The 21793-nt window shown below is 41.2% G+C and overlaps 1 protein-coding gene across 4 annotated transcripts in view; it reads left to right on the top strand.

Annotated features, from left to right (window-relative positions):
- Sox102F (transcription factor Sox102F) overlaps positions 1 to 21793 on the top strand; it is a 236738-nt gene that overhangs the window by 73289 nt on the left and 141656 nt on the right. The window contains exons 2-3 of one of the 4 annotated variants that reach the window (XM_089070507.1): positions 792 to 1012; positions 6448 to 7584. The exons of 1 other annotated variant lie outside the window; for it this stretch is intronic. The gene's annotated coding sequence lies outside the window, so the exon portion shown is untranslated. Of the gene's footprint in view, positions 1 to 786; positions 1013 to 6447; positions 7585 to 21793 lie in introns of all 4 variants that reach the window. 2 more of the 4 variants (XM_089070506.1, XM_089070508.1) reach the window with 2 other exon arrangements.

The following is a 21793-nucleotide window of genomic DNA, read 5'->3' as shown; positions in this document are numbered from 1 at the left end:
AGTGGAATAATAAATGGAATCATTAGGCAATTACTCGGTCTGTCTCGCTGCAATTCCATGAGAAAGAATTTATCGTTGGGTTCAAACAGGAACAAGCATGTCGCTATTATCGGACTTGCAGTCTCTTCTTCTGCGACACGATAACGCCGCCAGTATCCGACTTCATGTGTCCACGGAATACACTCGTTTCGATTTTCATGGGCGAGACGAAAGAATGAATCTGGACTCTCGCGTACACGTATCTACCTACCGGAACGCGTGCACGTACCGCACTCGAGTCGATTGGATAAATTTAAACCGATATAGGGAATACCGTTACTATCGTGTCTGCGATGCAGTCGTTGCTACTGAAATCACAGTCTCGCATACGTAATACAATGTTCTAAAGAAATCTAAAGGCGCGCTTTCTTTCTTTTCCGCATCGTGCATTCTACTATCATGCTTGGAACTTTCTTCGACGTTAACATTCGAACTGGCGTAATCTGTTTTAGTCTTTACGATACTGCAGTGGTGGATTCTAATAAGCGACACGAGTGCTCTTTAAGACATTTTTATAAAAATATTATATTCGTATATGAAAATTTAAATAAAAAATGCAAACGATTTCGTCTTAAATCTAACAACAATATTTACACAGTATTCTTCGTGAAATATTATTATCGCATAAATTAAAATAATATTTCGATATCTCATATAGATAATCAAACATATACGAATTAAGTCATGTCAACGTAGTATAATTTAATGAGACTCGTTTTAAGAACTAAACAAGTGCATTTAAATCAGTGCAGGTGCGAGCTTGCGTGTCGATGCAGGTGCGGGCAGGCTGGCAAGCAGACGAGCAGGCAAATTCATATCAACAGAAGACGCAAACTGTGATGGAGCACGTGGATGGAGTTGAAAGTAGGAATATATCGTGAAATAGAAAGATGAGCGGGCAAACGGCCAAGGATATCACGCAGAGAAAAGAGGCGGATCGGCAGTCAGGCGGAGGCAGAGAGGCAGGGCAAAGGTACAGCGCGGACCTGTAACGTTAACGCGGGCTAAACTACGCAGCCTCGGCGAGTATAAGTCGGGCTATTATCGGGCTATGCGCTGAGAGCCCTCCGCTTTCATCCGCTAATGGGCAGCTCTCCGCCCGTCTGCTCCTTTACTGCGTCATTAATACAAGTTGCACATGTCGAGAGTCGGTGCGCTACAATAATTTACATGAATGGAATTGAAAATTTTCTACTTCGCGAAAGAGAAAAGAAACGCGAAGGAGTGAGAAACGGTGCGGTGAGAAGCGAGAGAAGGAACGAATAAAACGGACGAAGGGGGAGAAAGAGAAAGAGAGAGAGAGAGAGAGAGAGAGAGAGAGAGAGAGAGAGAGAGAATCAAAGGGCGACGGGGCGAAGGGGATTTGCGCGGGCGAGCAAAGAATAACGGAGAGGACGAAAATCTTCTGGCATTTTATGTCAGTAATTACATGAAAGATGATATAACCCAGCCAACCGACAGACCGACAGACCGAACCTATATTTGCCAGACCTCCCCTTCCTACCCGTTCTCTCCGTTCCGAATCAACCAAGCAATGCGCGTCCTCCCCTTTCAGCCGTTGCCTGAATCCCTTTTAGCCTCCGTTACTCATCTCTTCGACTCTGTCCTCCCTGTCCTTCCCTGGCTTTTTCTATCTCTTCACATTCGTACAGAGATTCAAGGCCAAAGAAGAAAGAGAGAAAGAGAAGAGAGAGAAGGAGAAGGAGTCCTTTTCATACTTTAGTTTGTACATGAAGTGTGTCCGGCCGAGGATTTAACTGCGCTACTGCGGCTAAATCCACCTTTCTCTCCGGGCTCATCCCCGACAACCCCCTAACGTAGCGATGGGGCAGTGCTCTCGTTTACACCACGGCCACCTCGGACGACGAGTTTCCAAACGCGGATTCTGCAGAATGTAACACGACCACGAGGACGAGGCGAAGAAGCCGGGAGAGGCGGCTTTACCTATCGTTGACCCCGTGCACTTTATTATGCACGGTGCCATGAGTTAGCGCAAATAATGTCGTCGTAAAGCAATCACCCCGGCACGATCTCCCACGCCTACGCACGCAGACTTCCATGCAAGAGCGGCACCGCGTCGCACGGGTGAGGATGTATGAACGCTCGTAACTATCGTCTAGCGCGCCGATGCGCCGCGTGAATTAATGGCAACTTGTGAGCTCTATGAAATAAATTCGATTTCTTCCTCGCGCATGCCATCGAGAATCATTGTCCCGCGCGACCATGGCAAAGCCGTGATTTCTCGTCGTTCTTCAACTTTTTGGCCACCGAGAAGAGTACTCTAAGAGTACGCTACGTTACATTAACCTTTTTGGCCGATAATACTGCATCCCGTGTCGAAAGTTACGATTACGCCCATGTATAATTTATACTGTGATAACAATGTAGCAAAGTCCTGTGACCTTTATGCCGCAGTCCGCTTTCTCATCTTTGCTTTCAATTATGCGTGGAACGCCGTGCTACATTGTATCCGACTTTTCGATAAGTGGAAGTTACAGATATGTATATACGCGCGATAAAGGTTGCGCAGATCCGTTACGGTTTCAACGTGCTCAAAGTCGGAATATGTATTTTGCAGTTCTTCATGGCGTTTCTCAAGAAACGGAAAGACTTTCCATGTCGTTACGCAAGAAAGTTGTACGGCTTGCAACCTGAAGCTACCAACTAATAATTTATTTTTCCAAGTTATATTGCAACAATTTTAAAATATGATTATAGCTAGAAATGTGATTTACAACTCCATGCTAATCTTACGCGTATGTCAATATCGATCTTTAAAATTCTTTTGCAGAAGTGACATAATTAAACTTTTAAACGAATGGCAATGTGGATATCTTTGTAAATATACATTCGCGATTCGAATTAAGCAAGATAATATACATATTGCAACGTATCGAATAATCGGAATACTCACATACACACATACACAAACATACGCACACTCTCTCTCTCTCTCTCTCTCTCTCTCTCTCTCTCTCTCTCTCTCTCTTAAAAATTATTAATTAATTTACAATGTAAAAACTCTGTCAGTATTAAGACTTTTGGTTGAGATATTATCTTATTCGGGATTTTATCGCGTCATTTTACCGTCTCTCGCGAGATCACTGCGGGCGATCGTCGGCGCGGCTTAACTTTCTGAGTCGCGTCGCAGACTTCGAGCACTCCGAGTATACAGCAGGTCATTGCCGAGTTCTTCGTCGACATCACCCCCGGCTACTCGGTAGCTATAGAGGCCATACGTCAACGTCCATTACACTTCCACCCCGCTGCTGGCTTTAATGTTTTCGACTCGGGCACTCTTTATCCCACCTTGCAGCTAATTAGCGAGCCAGATACCGGACACGCGCTTCCAACTCTCCCATACCACCGGCATACACACGCTCTCTCCACAAAGTCCTTCCACAACCGCCACTCGCCACACCCCTTCACCCACCTCGTCCTCCTTACTCTCGTAGAGACCTTGTTCCTTCCTGTCTCTCTCTCTCTCTCTCTCTCTCTCTCCCGTTCTCTCGCGTTACCTGCGGTTCCTTCTCTGCCCGAGGGACACGTCCTCCTCGTTCTAGCCGTCGCGGAACCGGCCCGACTTCGCGATTATTCCAAACTCATTTTAACTCATTACTCGGGTCCGCCGCTGCAGAATGGTGCGTCGACAAGTGTGCCGTACGTGAGCACGTCGGTACGATGCTCGAAAAGCCGGAATATAAATATGAAAATTCGCGTGAGGGGCATCTCCCTCGCGTTCGTTCGTGACCGCTCTTGTACTCCGTGCCTTCATATATGCGTATGACGATTCCATTAAAATTTATTACCGTCGTGATAAATTCTTGTTGGACGCAATTTTTTTACAAATTTTGTCAACCATTTCGTATTATATTCTCGAATAGAAAAAGATTAATTAAAAAATGATCGTGAGAATTTATCATAATTAATATTGGATTCTTTTTATTGAAGACGTATGATTCTTATGTCGAAATATCGACGTAATCGATTGATTACGCGAAACGATATTAATTCATAAGAAATCGTTTAGGCGTGCAAATTTAAAGCTCGGTAGAATGATCGTTGTTGGAGAAACTTTTTCGGCAAGAAGATTACGCGATCAGCTAAAGCGGGCATTCAATTTCGAGTTCTTCCCAACTCCATTAACTACTTCTCCAAGAGGATACTCCGGCAGGCAGCGATCTCTCCTACAGTCATGGGAGTAATTCCTCTCCGACTTTGACCGGTGTGTACATGGCGGCCAGGATAAGTTTCTGATCATTAGGTAAGTTTAGAAAAAGGGCCACTCCGAGGTTTCATTAGGAAATGGATGAAACAGTGGATATACGAGGATTGGAAAGGAGGCGGTTCTGTATGTAATAGGAATGGGTAAAGCTTTGAAGCTCGCGATGACTCGAACTGATAATCCATTAGGATCCGTCTACTTAGAGTATAACATCTATTTGAATGCAAATCAATAGGGAATGGGAAAGGACGGTAGCCAGTAATTGGTCCGGCTTTATTGAAGCTCTCAGTGTCTCAAAGAGCATCTCGTTCGGTCATCTCCTCTCTCTGGCTCTCCGCTTCAGCGTCTCCTGCCTGTCCCCTCTCCCTTCCCTCTCCCTTCGCTCCTATCCCTCTGTCTCACGATCTCTTTCTCTATGTTTCTCCAGAATTGCTCTTCCTCTCGCATTGACTTCACAAACCTCTGTCGCTTCCGTTATATCCGCGTGCTCGCACAAAATATACATAAGGTTCAATGATAATTAACCGAGATCTCGTTCTCTTTAGACGGTTCTGCCAAAGCATTCGGTGCATTCAAACTTATCCCAACAATTGCGAATTACTATCTCTGCAGAATAACTCTCCGTTACCGTCGTTAATGACGGATTGAGTTTAAAGTTTCAATAGCTACCTCTGAATAGGGCATCATATTCCATCGCAACGTTATCAGTTTTCGTTATTAAATAAGTCTAGCAATTAAGCTGTAAATAAAATATCTCTTAAAATAATATTTATAATTAAATAAAATTATAATTTTATTTTATTAAAATTTAATAATATTTAATAATATTTACTCTTAACATTCGATGTAAAAATATGAGAAATCAAATTTGTTTTAAGATGTCTTAAAGATCATTAATGTTCTCCATATATATTTTTGTTTAGAGTTTAAAAGTAAAAGATTCCTTCGACTTTCTCAAACTTTCTAAGGCATTTTAAAGTGCGACACGCTAATGCCTGATGCGTAACGCCTCTAAGATTTCGACAATCGAACAAAGAGTGAACTAACGAGAGGGGCATGAAGCGTCACAGCGTCCTCGTTCTTATATAGTTTGCGATAGCTCTCTCTCTCTCTCTCTCTCTCTCTCTCTCTCTCTCTCTCTCTCTCTCTCTCTCTCTCTCTCTCTTCTTCCTACACAGGTGCAGAGCGATTCATTCCCCGTCGTTGCGTGAGTGCTAACAGCCATGGCGAGAGATGAAATTAATTCCAGCCACGTTCGAGCCACTCAATGGCTTCTTACTTTCTGTCGTCTTACGGTCGCGCGCACAAGTATCGCGAGTTCACGTTCGGTAATGGCTTGTAAGAGGAAACGCCGAAGATTTATAGGTTGCCACAACACGAAAATGTGTGTGAGTCAACAATGCACTGATACAATATATACCAAGGGGGTGGCGGCAGCGGTGGCTGCCAGTATACATGACCTCCGACAAAAACGCGTACATACAATCGGACTGGTGCGATTGCGAATGGGAGTTTCTTTTCGCACGACCACCATGATTAACGATTGAACGCACTCGACTTCCGATCCGAGACGCTTCGACATTCCTCGAACGGTGAAGAACGGTTGCCCGGCCGCACACTCCGCGTTTTCTCGATCGCGCGATTCGATTTTTATTCCCTTTCTCCATGCTCTACCCTACCCGCATCCGAAACGTTTCGCGCCTTCGTATTCATTGATATATCGCGAGCCATCCATCTCCTGTTTCCGAACAGCGCACCATTTTTCTGTTCACGAAGAAGACTGAGAAAAATCAATGCAACTTTTCAGAACGACGTCCGTGATATTTGTAATGCTCGAATGTTATTTATCGTATAATAACACGAATTATTTTTCTCGATTTTGCATTTGAACGTAACAATGGCATTGTTGCACACTAAAGTATTTAATTAAATAAATATTTCATTAAATTTTAGAAGCAAAAATTATAAAAATTACAAAAAATACTACGAAAATGATAAAAATTAGGAATAGAGATCAATTATAACACATAATAGACACAAACAAGTAATAAAGTATATATTATATTTACTTACATATATCTATTTTGCGTTACGTTTAATCTTTATTCTTAATTTTTATTTTTGCAAAATTTAATATTTATTCCCGTTCCTAATTCCTATTCCTGTTTCTCCATTGTTCGCAGGACCTGAATCAAGCGGCAGCCTCGGTATTTTACAAATATTTCGTAGTAGTACGTTACGGTTATCAACAAAAACAACGTTCGGCACACAGTACGGTTTGTATTGTTTACGCGGCGCGCGCCGCATCGTTTACTCGAGCGGCACGCTGCGTAGGTCGTAACGTTATTATCCTTTGAGACGCGGTAGCGACAAGTACTGAGAGAAAGCGCGACGTATGGCAACGATTAGTGTGATTCACAAACCCGTGCGATTACTTAACTCGCGCGATTAACGATTCACAAGCGTGTCAAATCGACGGCTATTTATCGGGGCATATATCCCGCGTGATTTATTAATTTGAAGTAGACACTGTAATTCAAGTAATGGAAAACCGTGATATATCGATCATTTATTAACGGTATGTAATATTTCGCGGAATTTACGCATTCGAAATGTACCGCTCGTACAACACTGAATTTCAGTCAGCACATATTTTCGGACGATTTCGCCTTGATTAATTATCGGGGCTTGACTGACGCGGCATTAGAGTAAAGTTTTCCACTTTGCTTCTTTGACTTTTCAACATTAACGAAATGTCGCACACTTGCGAAGTAGAGTGGCATCGCGACGCGTCCAATTAATAAGTAATTAATCCGATTTACTAATCGCGAGCCTTTACCTTTACTTTAATTTTAGCTTGCGTTTTAATACGAGATAATTGCTATAAGACATGATTGTACATCATTTATTAAACGCGAGACTATTGTATAGAAATTATACAATTGGGAGGAACAGGTATAACATCGTCATGGTGATGGTTACTTTACCGCGTGAAGTTGATCGCGGATGCACGAATTTCCATCGCCATATTGGATACGTTTTTGTTAAATTGCATGCTGGTGCTGTCGCAAGTAATTACGATCGTACTTTTTTCGAATTTCATCTTTTCTCGCGGTGCAATAAAGTGTACGCATTTAACCTCGTTGCAACGCGGGATTGTCGTATTGTACTAATCGATTCTCTTGATCATATTTTTTACGGGCGATGTGGTGAGTGTATTGTAGTGTAATGTGCGGATATCATGGACAAACCGTGAGGCAAGAATAAAAGAGGAGGAAGAGGCTTGGAAAGGCATCGTATATCAATGGAAGAATCCTTGGGTAAGTCATTTATTGTTTAATTATTGTATTGTTTAATTATTATGTTTGCTATTTCGAGTATTAAATTTGTTTTGTTTAGCTTCGCCACGTATTATTTTATTTTATTTTTAATTTAAGAAACTCTCTTTCTCTCTTCCTCAATGTTTAATAAAATGACAATGAGAAAGTGGTAATATTTATGATGAATATATAATATTTATCACATATTTTAAATTGATAATCATTAGGATTATTTTATTCAAAATATTAAATCTTTATTTTTATTAAATTTTGTAAAAGTTATGCTTATAATAAAAAAATTTTTCTCGGAAATTATTTTATCTATTTAAATATCTACTTAAAAGAAATTAATGGAAAAATTCAACTTATGAAAATAATTCAAATATTAATTATTTGGGACTTTATTATAATGTAGATATATTTTTTAGATTAATACAGTTACAAGTTTGTCGCGTTGTATATTGAATTGATGAGTCAAATCATTATTCATTTTAATTTGAAATAACGAATTGATAATTATAAAAATTGTAGCATGTATGTATATCCTTCTTTATTAAGTATAAATTGAACATGTTATAAAGTTATTAAGACAACAGTTATGACAAAATGTCTTGAGAATTTAAAAATAAATTAAATTTAAATCTAATAAGAAAAATATATTTCTTTATTATATATACATATTTTATTCGTAATAAAAATAATCTTTTTTACAATTTAAAATAAATAGTAATTTTCATAATAACGTAAATTTCAAACAAGAAAGAGAGAGAGGGAGAATGCTTATATTAAATTATTAGAAATATGTTTCACTATATATTTCACAAAACGAAAGTTAAACTTCCATTAGTTTAGTCTGTTGTGCAATTTTATATCGAATTCAAGTTTTTGTCTTGCTAATAAATGATATTGAAGCTATTTGCGGAAGCAACGCTATGGATGATAAACTATGAGTACGCGCATCGGATTGAGTTTAATTATCGTGCTGCGGGATTAAACGAAACAAATGTAATTTGCATAAATAACGAATCTGTCAAAATCCATTGCGATCGATTGATATATAATCAGCGCGCGAATGGCTCGTGGTCCAATCGGTTTTCGTCTCGTGGAATGAGTTACGATTCCAGAATTCATGTGAAAGTTATGCTCACAGCATATAAAGCTTTTTCTCGATATTATACGCGCTCTCATCTCGCATGGCTTGATCTGTAAAAACGAACCTGTCGGTTAAGCGGTTCTTGTCTTGTCACTCAGCTGTAAATGCCCCATAGCAAGCGAATGTCAATTTGATGACGATAATTTGATTTGATTGCTTATTATATTATAAGATCCTTTAGAAATGATTTGATTAACGTACCAGCGGATAAATTTGAACACTGTAAAGTGCAGCTATTTGAACTTACATTGATTAACATCATTATTGTGCAAGAAATAATATTCCTGATCGTTAATCGTGGCTATAAAGTAGCTTCAGCTATATAGCATTGTTCACACGCGAGCTAATTATACGATACTCTCCTCTCTCTTTTGGTTTTTTATTTAACAAAAACGTGTATACAATCCGATGCCAGATCGAACATCATTATTGCGTAAGAGACGATATCTCCGATCGACGATGGATATCTATTTGATTTGAGCCGCAAAATCGCTCTCGCTCTCTCGGTCCAGCTTATAGTTCACATTTTTTTTTATACAATACTATTCTATACAACGAAATACAACACCATGTAATTTCACGAATACCATCATCGCGCGGCACATGCATTCGGCGCTGGTGTCACGAAGTATCTATCTCGTTGGCGCCAAGCAGCGTCGTTCTCGCGCAACCCGACATATATCACTCCCAGTTTCCACGGTCCACAAGCCGATCCCCGCAGGAAGAATGAACGAGAAACGAAACGGCCGATAAACAACGGCGCGTTATATCCCCGCCGTCGAGGTTATCTGTCTGCACTTTGCCGAGAAACTCGCGGATTTCTTCTCGCCAAGCGCGTATTTACAATCAAGTCGCGCGGTGCCGAAGTGAAAGTTCAATCGTACCGCGAGTGTGCTATTCTTTTTTCCGATTGTCTTGTCACACGCGAAGCGCGGAGAGAGGGAGGAGGAAGGAGCGAACGAACGAATGCTGAAATACAGCGCTTCGTTGATCCCGAACGATCTCCGTGAGACGAATTCTCACGCTTCGCATTCGATATGCATACGTTGAACGACTCTCCGTTCACCGATTTAAAAACACCCGGTTGCCGCTTCACGTCAGGGCGGTGTAAATTAATGCCCGCGGCCGACGATGTGTGTGTGTGTGTGTGTGTGTGTGTGTGTGTGTATGTGTGTTTTGTGTGTGTGTGTGTAAAGGATCCTCTTCCCTCCTTCTCTCTCTTTCTAACCACATGTACACAAAGCGCTCACGTATCACACACACACACACACACACACACACACACACACACACACACACACACACACACACACACACACACATATAATAGAATTCCCGCTGCCCCATTCTCCATGAAACTTTTCGCGCTGCTCGCCCACTTGCTTTACTTTCACGAAACGAGTTTTGCTACCGAATGCATCGCTTCTCCCGCGTGGGCGTCTCGCAAGAAGCGACAGCGTTACGTTAGAAATGTTGCGATCCAAAATATCGAACTGAGCTGATGCAAATAGCTCGAGGCTTGCATTGTAATTTTAATGAAAATTGCATAGAGGTGCCCACGATAGAGACATTTCAAACTTTAATGAGAATGCTCTTTTTGCATGTGTGCTATTTAAATGTGAAATGTTAAGCGCGAAAGTCACGATAATTCCCCCAAGGACGTTCAGTAATGCTTCATCGTCATTACGGGCCGGTTAATGCTCTTTAAAACGCGTATTCGCTCTGCTTTTCAGTAACGTTAACCAAGTTCGAAAGTAGTTAAGAAGATTCTAACGAGATACCGGTCGTTATGCGAGCCCGCGGTTTCAACGCGTACGCAACTCTCGCCGCGTTTCGTTAACGATCTCCATTCCGCGACAACGTCCAGGTGGAAGCAGTGAAATGAGGTTTTGCTACAGTCGACGGACTTACGTTGTGCTCACGTGCTTTCCCGCGTAAAGTATGCGCTCAGCTAATGGCTCCGCGGAGAACAGATATTGCATGGAGACGCTCGGACCCCGCGGTAAGGTGCCACGGCAGGCAATTAATTCCTCCGGTTAGACTTCCGTATCGGAAAGAGATAAACGCCAGCCGCTCTCGGATAAAAGACCTTAGGATCATATATTACCATGAAGTTTTGTGAAATCCTTTCCCAACTGCTTGCGCGCTATGCAAGAGTTGTAATTTTGAACAAGTCTCCGCTGATCTTTCTTGACTTTCCTTGACTTTGATAAGATAAAACAAAATATTCGAAAAAGCATAATAAGAAATAAAATTTTGTATTAAAAAAGAATATTATTTCATTTTTAGAATTATATAATTTATATGTCGTATCATTGTTTCAATTTTAAAGTAAATAATATAATAAAGGCTTTTTTTCTAGACTATTTAAGCATTCTTCTCTGAAAAAAGTAATTTACATTTATGTAGACTCTTGTTTCTAGTTCGCGTATTTGCAGAGAAATGTATTCGTACGGTAGCTTAAAGCAGCCATTTTTCTCGATCAAAAAATGTGCGATCCACATCATGTTTCTGCATTAAAATCGTATTAAAATCCACGGGCTCATTTTCGCGGTCATTTATGTGTTACTTCTGCAACAAAGTTGCAACGCACATGGTTAAATCGTATCGTATTGCCACGCCGTATTTGAATACTCTCGCGTGCAACCGCGCCTATTTATAGTCGCGCTTCTCAAAAAAACTGTAGCTGTACCTTTACCCAGATACATTATCCGCCGAGGTACGTGTACCTGTACCTAGTCTGAAAACGCGCCTTTACACGTCATCGGTTAGGATGGTCCGGTTGCAGAACGAGCGGACTGGCGCCAAGTGGATGTCACCACCACGCATTTGGCCTCACAAGGATACGGCACACACGCGCGCAACGAGCGTATTCCGTGTGCTCGGGCCGGATGCCTTAGATTCCACGCGGCTAATTAACTTTGCGTTATGGTGAATCTCTCCGAACTGAATTTAGCCTCGCTGCGCAATCGCGGGCGACAATTATCGGGTTTTCCTAGACCGACGCGGTGGCACGGAAAAAAAATGTGCGCGGGCTCCTCAGAAGTCGCGACAGTGGCGACGGCCGTAATTGCTGCGCTCGCGTAACGTCTTACTCTCCGTGTCGATCTGAATTACTAATCGTCTCGCTCGCCGAACGAACGAGCGAGCGAACGAACGAGCGGACGAACGAGTGGACGCGCGAGCGAGTCGGCGACGCGGTCGAATCACGCGGGACTCGCTTTTAAGGAGATACGTGTTAGAGGCTCGATGACGGGGCGACAGGCGAAATGGATGGCGCGTAATTGCGTGCCGCGATAGCAGAAGAAAGTAAATTTACGGACGGCCCGGCCGTAAATTGCTCGCCGGCGAATTGTGCGGATGGATGCTCGTATGTGAGAGGTGTCTGCGCGTCAGCGAGGCGATTTAAATGGTTGTAAGGTAATTACTGATTAACGGAGGAAGATTTCTCACTTTAGATCGCTCCAATAATTCCGAATAGAGGGGTAACGCTGACGGGACTCGGTCTATTTCTAGTTGTTTGTCACCCAATTAAATAAGTAAATCAATTCTGACTTACACTACCATTAACAACATACACTTATTAACAGTAATTGACAAGAAAGTCTTCATCCAGATAGATCATTATCGATGTATTCCATTTTCAAATATCATGTAGAGGAAAAGATGTAGACTAGAAAATCTAAACGACGATATATTACGCTATTTTGAAATTTTCATACGGAAAGTTAAAAGAATTAGAAAATGGATGCGGAAATTTTAATTCGCGATAAGAACAATTTCAATTGAGACACGTTCCTTCATCATTTCATTGCGCGATGTCAAGATGTTGATTAAGATATCAATCTCAGAGATGCGCAAAATAGATTTAATAATTTATCTCGCTCAGAAATTAGCATCTGGTAATGGATCTCGAGTAGGTAAGAGTAGTCAACCGTAGGTTGGCTATTCGAATATATCTAACTCCGATCCGAAACCTCGTCCTTCCGCGAGGTACACGCACGATCGCGACTTCGACAGCGTGCAGAAGGCTCTTAATGGGAGTCAAGGTGAATACACACCGCTTGGCATTCACCTACGAGAAATGTTCGTGTTTTGCACGCGCGGAAAATGAATCATACGCTCTCCTCGCGCACGCGATCTCTTGATCGATTTGCACGACAGATGAAAAAAAGCCAATCGCGGATTTGACGATCCTTAACAGTATGTACGGGAACGTCGAACGTCCGTTAAACGTGAACGAATGCTAACGACGATCGTGACTAATGTGACATCGCCGTCGCGATTAACATATTAATCGTACGATAACGGCCGTGTGGGTGCCTCGTGTGGCTTCTCGCACCATCTCGCATCCTGAACTCTCTCGAGTAACGAGCGAAAAAATGCCATCCGCGCGAGATACGCGCGTAAATCATGGCGACAAACGATTCTTATTTATTATGAGATGGGCGGATAAGAAGATATGTGTCAAGTGCTTTATTACTCGTTGGATTTACGAAGGTTATCATTAATGCGCGATCAGAGCGTTAATGCGAAATTACGTGAAGAGTGGGATCGTCATTTGATTTTGCGTATACTACGAGTCGAAAAGCTTGACATTATTGGACGCGAAAAGAATATTTAATATCTCTTTTCCTAATTAAACGCTTAAAAAAATATTGCTGAATTTTTGATTTTGTAAATCTAGAAAATCTATCGAATTTATAATAAAAGAACTTGAAGAATTGGGAAAAATACGCAATGAAATAAACTTACAATTAAGTTTTATAAAAAAATGTATCAAACTTAATTCGTAACGTATGTGATATTAATAAATTTGTGTAATCATATGCATGCTGTAAGCAATGTCGAAAGATAATAGGCGAAGCCTCGTTTCAGCTGAAACCTTTATAGTAGCCCTAGGATCATAGTAATTAATATTAATTATTAGAGCGTATTTTAATGTTAATTAATTCCGAAGCCGTTTAATTGCGCCCAGGGCAGATTTCTCGGTACACATCGTCGATATCGTTGATACCGCACTCATAAAACGGCAATTAATAACGTGAAATGTTTGCACCCGATCCGTCGCGGTAATATACGCTCGTTCGTCCGCTTCATAAACCGATTGATCGCTTCTCCCTTACGGTACGCGCTCGTATCGTCACGAGCAAATTACAGCCGACGTAAGAAAAATCATCGGCACTTTCTCGTCGCGGTGACATACGCGATAAATGATGCACAAGTGCGCCAAGAGAGTGGGGCCGAGCTTACACCTGTCCGTACTCGTCGTCGAGTACAATAATACGGGATTCTGATCCGACGATCACGAGCGAGTATCTTCTTCCCGCGCACTCTTTCCTGCGGAGCCGACTTGTTCTACCACCGGGAACATAATGCCACGCGAAGCAGGTACTCATAACGCCCGACCAACTTGAGATATAGCCCGGGTAGTGTTTCAATCGCCGCGCCACGACCGTCGACAATGATACGTGCACGTATGCAAAACGTATTACAATATTGGATACCGAGGCTATGCATCACGATAGTCGAAATAAATCATCCGGCAACAAGCACAAGATGTGGCTAGGGGAGTCTTAAATAATTTAGTAATTTTTCGACGCTACGACCCTAAGGTCACGGCGAGCATCGCGTAAATCCCTTTGGCTCGTAAGACTCCTCTCCTTCCTCTTTCCCGTATCGAGCGCTGGAAACCGAGGGAAATCGCGTGTTTGCTCAAAAAAGCGCGTATCCCACGTGCTTGTGTCCGCGGTAATAAAGAGTCCTGCTTCGCGTATCGCCGGAATGCTTTCGCAAATCGAGCAACAAAACACGTCGCGCACTGCGGCGGATGTTATGTAAGCGTTTCAGCATGCAAAAATGAAACCCGTTCCTTTCCCCGGTTTACTTCCTTGCTCGAGGTTCACGAGTAACGAGAAAAAATTCTGATCTTCTTTTCGGCAAAGAAATTTCAGTTTACGGTGTGTTTCAGCTTTTTCGTTCATAAAAAAAAAAGTTCATACTAAAGTTAGAGATACATAAGTCTTCACTTGCAAACGTACAGACTGCTGTCTACTTCACCAAATCAATATTTACTTTTCTTTTCCATCGTATCTATTAATGCTAATTTAATGGTAAGGCTACTGTTAGAGAAAGAGAGACGATATTTTAGAAAAAAATATTATATGTAGAAATATGGAAGAAACGGCAATAATATATGAAATTAGAAGTAAAATATTTATTTAACATTTTAACAATGTCGAAATTAAATTCCGATGATAATGTAATTATTACAGGCGAGAATTCAACTAACCACACGGTCGTAACTTGAATAATTCTCTCACTGAAAACCTTACAATTCGCATAAGATTGCATGTTGCATGAGATTGCGCCAACATAGCACGAACAATATTGTGTCTAAAAGACGTCACAATGCCACTTGATCCCTCGACCACCGCTCACGTGTATTCATGCGTGTATATATGCGTTCTGTACTCTCTCCTGCTCTTTCCTTTCTCTCTGTATACGTGTATGTATGTGTTGCTCTCTTTCTTCTCCCTGGTTATAATGGCCAAACACATAATAAAGAGGGCAAAACGCGATATGTAGGGCGGCTAACAATGGAGCACACCTGAGCACGGGCCGGTGCGTTTGAGGTGGCTTTGGGGAGGTAGAAGATACCGCATGGTGCACCGGTATGAAATGTGAGGGGGGGGGGGGGAGAGGGAGGAAGACAGAAAAAAAACGTGGGGGAACACGGAGAAAGGTGCAAGGGGAATGGAACAATGCTTTCAGCCTCTTCTGCTTCTTCTTCTTCGTTTTCTTCTTCTTCTTCTTCTTTCTTTCTTCTCTTTAACTCCGGCTGATGTTGCTCGCGTCCCTTCTTCGATCCCCTCTCGTCGGCGAACCCAGGTGCCAGCGCGACGCCCTCCTATTTGTTCGCGAAACGCCGAACACGACCGGTCATTTTGTACGTCGTCGTAACGCAGCACGGCATTGTCCAACTTACGCCTTCGCGTGCGCGTGAATTGTCTCATTCGCATTCGCGTGTTATTCCTGTAGAAAATCAGTCCATAATTCCAGCTTCAAAGATTTTCTTCCATAGAACTTTTCCGGATAATTATTTACTATGATAGTAATGAGTATTATCTGAAAATAGATAACAAGAGCTATTGACAGAATCATTTTAAGAGATTTTGTCCGCACGTTATTTACAAGGCATAATTATAAAAGACCTAAATAAAAAATTTATAAAACTAATTTTGTCGATTGGCTCGTACATTTTTATCTTAGGAATAACTGTCTGATATTGCCTGTGAAGGTATAGTATATTTAACTATGTGATTCTTTAAATGTACTTGGCGTTATGTCTACAATTCTGCTTGACGCCGTTAATAACTTCCCTTTGATCAATTACTTCTCAAGTACTTTCGACATTAATGTTTTCCCACCGCTGCGAGGGATCATTAACCATTGCAGGCTCGCTGCTTCCGACATTAAAACTTAAAACGGCGGTGATATAATTATGAGCAGCGGCTGAGATTTGCTCTCGCCATGAATTCTTGTGAGTCGCCACTAATATCGAGCTATAAAATAAATCAGTAGTTGCTCTCATCGGTTTTCTTACTTTGTATGTATAATAAATAAACAATATTGCAGATGGTAATAAGGCATGATATTTTAATTGATTGAAATCATAGATTTTTTTTAATAAACATTCTGGCATTTACGAAGCATATTTAAACATTTATATCGTAATAAACATTTTGTTTTCATGATTATGGGAAAAAAATTAAGAGAGATATATAAGATTCCTTTTACATAAAGAATTAAATATCTAAATTGGTTTACGATGGAATATCAACATACATATGTATGTATTCTGCAACGTTATAATATTGACATCGGTGGCATTATACTTAATTCCGTAAATTATATTCATTAAAGTCGCAATGAATGACAGTTATCTACAACGGAATGTTACAGAAGAAACTTCACACATACTCGAAGAACGTGCGCGTAGAATTCTTTAGCAAATCGTCTAAACATAATCTGAAATGTACATAGCAAAGAAGCTTTCACGCGGCTTCGGATCATTGCTCGATTAATAGTCACCTTTGTTAAAAATAAACCGTTGATAAATCCGAGAGTATTGACTTTCCCATAAAATCTCATAAAAGATTTCTATCATTATTAATTCAATAGAATTGAAAGATGGATATAGCTTTCTGATTGATAGAAAAAAAAAGAAATAGATAGATGGATAGATAGATAGATAGATAGACAGGTAAATATATAAATAAATAGAGAAAGGAAAAAAGAAAGAGGAAGCTTAATTTTTAAAATTAAATTAAGATAATATAGTTATCAATTATTTTCTTTAAAATAAATTTTTATATGTTGAAATGTTTCTGGAAAGTATTGTCAAGTATTGCTTATAATTATCTTTGCGCACTCCAAGAATTATGACAATAATTAAGAAGAAGAAGATAATTAAACATCTCTCTCCAGTTCTTGAGTGCCACTCTTTCTCCATCTCGCATGTTGTCTTCTTCTTGTGGGCGGGATTCTGTAATTATTTCCTGTCTGTCCATTCGTGCTATGTGACTTTTATTTAAAGCGATATAGCCATGACAGAAACAAAACGCATTTTCTTTTGAACTATTACAATTATTATTTATTCATGTTTCCGCGTGAGTCGAAATAAACGCGCGTATTATGTCTAGTTATATTTTCATCGACGGAAGCTGTTATGTCATGTGCTTGAGGATATTTCTGAACACAATATAAGTTGAAATAAATCACACACACGTACGATTTACAAGTCGGAGGTCGTGCATTAACCGTGCTTATACTTGCAGTGAGTGTCGGACCGTGTAACGGTGCTACTTAAAAGGCTTTTCAATTAAAGTGTCGGTTACATTAATCCTTTCCTTATATCATATCTAATTGAATAGAATTTGCATTTATTTTAATTTGCAATCAGTATAACTACCGAGAGGTTATCGTGAAATGCAGCCTCGATCAAATGCACGACGCGGATCTCGAACAATAACGCCGTGATGCGTACGCCTGATGATAGTACCGGTCGTAGCTGATAGTGAAAATCGGAGCAACCTGATCCGAGGGACCAAGGGCTCGCTGCATAATGGAGGCTGCCCTTAACAATCGCGTAAAAAGACGCTGGGCCGTTTTAGATTGAGGAATATTGGGGCATTGTGAGGCCGCACGGTCGACATACATACGCGGCCGCTTACGCGTGTGCGTAGGTTACGTGCGTTGACAATGGAAAGCCCAGTGGGTGCGTTAATCCGACATGTGTGATGTTGGACTGTGGGAATATTTCGTGGAGAGAGAGAAAGAGCAGGAGAGAGAGAATCGCGACGGCGGCGCGGGGAGGAGGGGTAGGCGGTCTTGGCTCTATTGTTGCATCTCGGCGATACTATCTGCCGTACACGCGATGCCTCTGTCGGCTCGCCGACAGTGTTGACTCGCGTTTAAAGCCTCGTACACTCGTGTGCACGTTCCTCTCTTTCTTCCCTGCGCGGGGCTCGGCCGGCAGTAATTGCCGCGAACGACGTACGGGCCGACGAGGAGCCAAGCCGGCGATCCCCGCGGACAGGTCTCTCTCTCCATTTATCGAAGCTGCACGGCGCACCTTCATCCGGAACCGATGAACTCATTGTCTACCATAACTCGTGATTCCACTGATGGCTAATAACGGAAGAGATAGGCTCATCGGAAGCGTCACTCGGTTGAAAAGTGGAAGGGAGGTCATGGCGAGCGCGAAGACAATCGGAAGATGAGCGAAGTCGTGAGTCATTCTGCTTGCTTTTCTCATTGACGGATATTATCGGGATTGCGTTATCTACTGGCGATCTTTTTGCGGCATATTCAGCTATACCTCCAGGGAATTGCGATAAGAGTAATGAAAGAAATACTTGCAGCTAAATTTTTCTTTTAAAAATAAAAAGAGATGATTAAAAAATAGTTTAAAAAGAACGTCAAAAACAAGTTAATTCGTCTTATTTCTATACATTAATTAAAATTTATATGTAAGCCTCAAATTCTGTATTTAATTTATATGAAGCAATTTCATATAATTGAAAAAAAGTTTTACTTTTATATATGATTTCGAATATTTCTATTATGTTCAAGAGACAATTATTTTTGATATATTTGCAAAACTAATTATATCAACTCTAATCTAATCTTTCCACGATAGTTTCTTTCATAAACGTGTTATAAATCCTAAATATGTCTTTTTATATAGATACATAGATAAAAAAATTATTCATTATTCTCTCTTTATGATGCTTCTTTGGTCTTGTCTTTTTCTCTCTTGTCTTTTTCTTTCTCGCACCTCCTTATCAAGGGGGTTGCAATTTCATCCTTTCGGTCGAGTGGTTTCGAAATTCCAGCTCCGACGGGCGACACCCAACGATGTCTCCGCGCCCGTTAAGAGTCCCCGTTCTAATCTCGAGAACGGATATCGAGTCGGTGTACTATGTCGCCGGTGATCGGTCAGGGAATCGCTCTCTCGGAAAAGTGGCCGGGCATTTTTGTAGTCGCTGAACGTGGGAATGATTTTGAGATGGGAGCGGTGAGAGGGGTGGGCAAAGATGGAACGAGAAGAACGGGGCACCTGGACACCTCCCCGAGCCAGTCTTAGTGATGTGCGAGCACGCGGGCAAACGCACACAAACGCATGTATGACTATCTACAAGGGCGCTCGCGATGCAATACACGTGTCGCCTAGTGTATGCACGTTCATGCAGTTTGTAACGCGTGGAACAGGTATTCCGCCATTGAAATAAGGTAACGTCGCGAATATGAAATATATCCCCTTGTACAACTTGATAATCCGTGGTTACCATAAATCCTGAGTGATTATCCGCGTGTCTATTTATAAGCCTCGTGGCGTCGCCCTCACCTTCGCGAGAGCCTCACCCTCCCTCCTCCACACATCTCCTTTCTGCCTACCTTTTCTCTTTGTTCGGGTATTCTCCCAGTATTCTCGTTCTTCTCGGCGATGCCGAGTGGGACCCCGAAAGAGCTCTCCCGTTCGTAAGTATGTACGTGTCACGGCTTTCCATGGCGCGCGTAAGATCCTTTTGGTGATACGCCCAGTAGGATTAATCAGCTTACACCGAGAACCGCACTTTTGAGAAATGAGAATGATTTGTTGCTGAAACGTTTTCGCATCTGTGATAAAACAAAATTGACGGGATAGGTGTAGATATAATACGTTGTTCTATAAAGTCGTAAAAAAGAAGATAGTCAGCAAGAAATAATATGATATCGACATTTTTTTAAATAAATATAATTTTTCTAATTTTAAGGAATGCAAAATATAAAAAAAATATAAAATAAATGTACATTATAATTAAACAAAGACAAATATAAGCCTTGGCGTGTGAAGTTACAATCCAGCATCTTACATAAAGAAAATGCAAGAAAATGTATTGAGTCAGAAGATAATAAATAATTCAGTTTGATATACGAGCTCCAATATCGCGAGATCTCGCCGCGTGCCGTCCGTATATGGATATGTGCGAGTGGGTTGTCGCATTTTGCCTCGTAGACAGATACGTGCATATCGATCATTCTGGATGCATTGACAGCTTCATTCGAGAGCATATTCCGTGGAATTACATATCCGCCCCTTACTCCCCTTTCACAACATTTGAGAATATATTAAAATATCTTTTCTTTTATAAGGGAGTAATGTCATTAGATTATTTCGTTATCGTCGTCGATCTTATTATTTGCCAATGTTTTGTTTCTATTTTGTTTCTAAAAACGCAAATGTTGAATATATATTTAAGGTGTATTGGTAATTATCATATATTCGCAATAAAATCTTTTATTAATAGAATCAAGAAATATTTGATATTATAATGAGAGAGAGAGAGAGAGAGAGAGAGAGACTCTTGTGTCACATTACGTTTGATTTTGATACTGTGCGATACAACAGAAGAATACTATCGTCAGTCATTCTCTTCATCCGTATATTATCGAGTCTTTCGCATTTAAGTAGTATTACAATATCTAACGCGCTTACCGCATTTATCTGAGAACATTTAAATCCCACAAATGGAAAAAAAGTTAGTATAAATTGCCAAGTTAATTTGATTTCTGCGTTAATTAATGTTCTGTATTGCGCGCCGAGGCATTTAAAATATTGCAACGCGAAGTTCAGTTAACGGTTAATAGCGGGAAACGAAAGGTAATCGAGTGTCGATCTATCTTAGATAGCGACGGTATTCTATGTAGAGAGTGATTTTCGGTTCGCGCGCGTTGAAGAGGTCAATGCTGAGAGAAGGCGAGGGAGTCGGGAGTGTAACGTCGTCGCCACAGGCACTGCGGCAAGCTATTAAAAACCCAAGTTATGAATGAAAGCCGGGCTGAAATAGAATGGTATGCCGAGTCCCGCCCACAGGAACAGGTACGAACACTACGACTATACACAGCCCCGGCTAAGCCCAGTGTCAAAAGATTCCCGAATAGCTACAGACGATTGCCGAGAGGTGCGCAAGTCGCCGCCTTCGTACGCAGAGAACCGGTAGTCGAATCTTCGGATAATTTAATTACTATGCACATGTCAAAATCAACTTGTTCACGTCAATATTCAACGTCGCGTGTAACTGAGACTCCATAAAAAAGAGATGGTAGAGTGTTTGCACGGGTTGCTCATTGATGTGTTAAAAATAATTCTTTTTTACGATATCTTTTCTTCTTTCGGACAAGATAGATTTAGCAGATATGTAAATAATGATATATAATGTGTGTGTGTGTGTGTGTGTGTGTGTGTGTGTGTGTGTGTGTGTGTGTATGTGTGTGTGCGCGTGTTTGCGCCGCGTATAAATACATGCGATTATTAGTTGTATTATAAATTTTATCGACGAAACGTATAAAATAGTGAGCATTACGATGGCCCGATAGATAATTTATGGAAATCGCGAGTTCGATCGATCGAAGTTGCGACGCTAAGGGTTTCTGGAAGGGACACGATGTCTGACTATCTGTCACATTCTTGATGTCAGCAGTCGGTATCCTGAGGGCCGGTACTCTCGA

Source organism: Pogonomyrmex barbatus, unplaced genomic scaffold (assembly GCF_055798465.1).
Source record: "Pogonomyrmex barbatus isolate J1 unplaced genomic scaffold, ASM5579846v1 scaffold10, whole genome shotgun sequence".
Classification (NCBI taxonomy): Eukaryota; Metazoa; Arthropoda; class Insecta; order Hymenoptera; family Formicidae; genus Pogonomyrmex; species Pogonomyrmex barbatus.
Note: the sequence above shows the minus strand (reverse complement) of the source record. Positions and strands in the feature narration are given on the sequence as shown.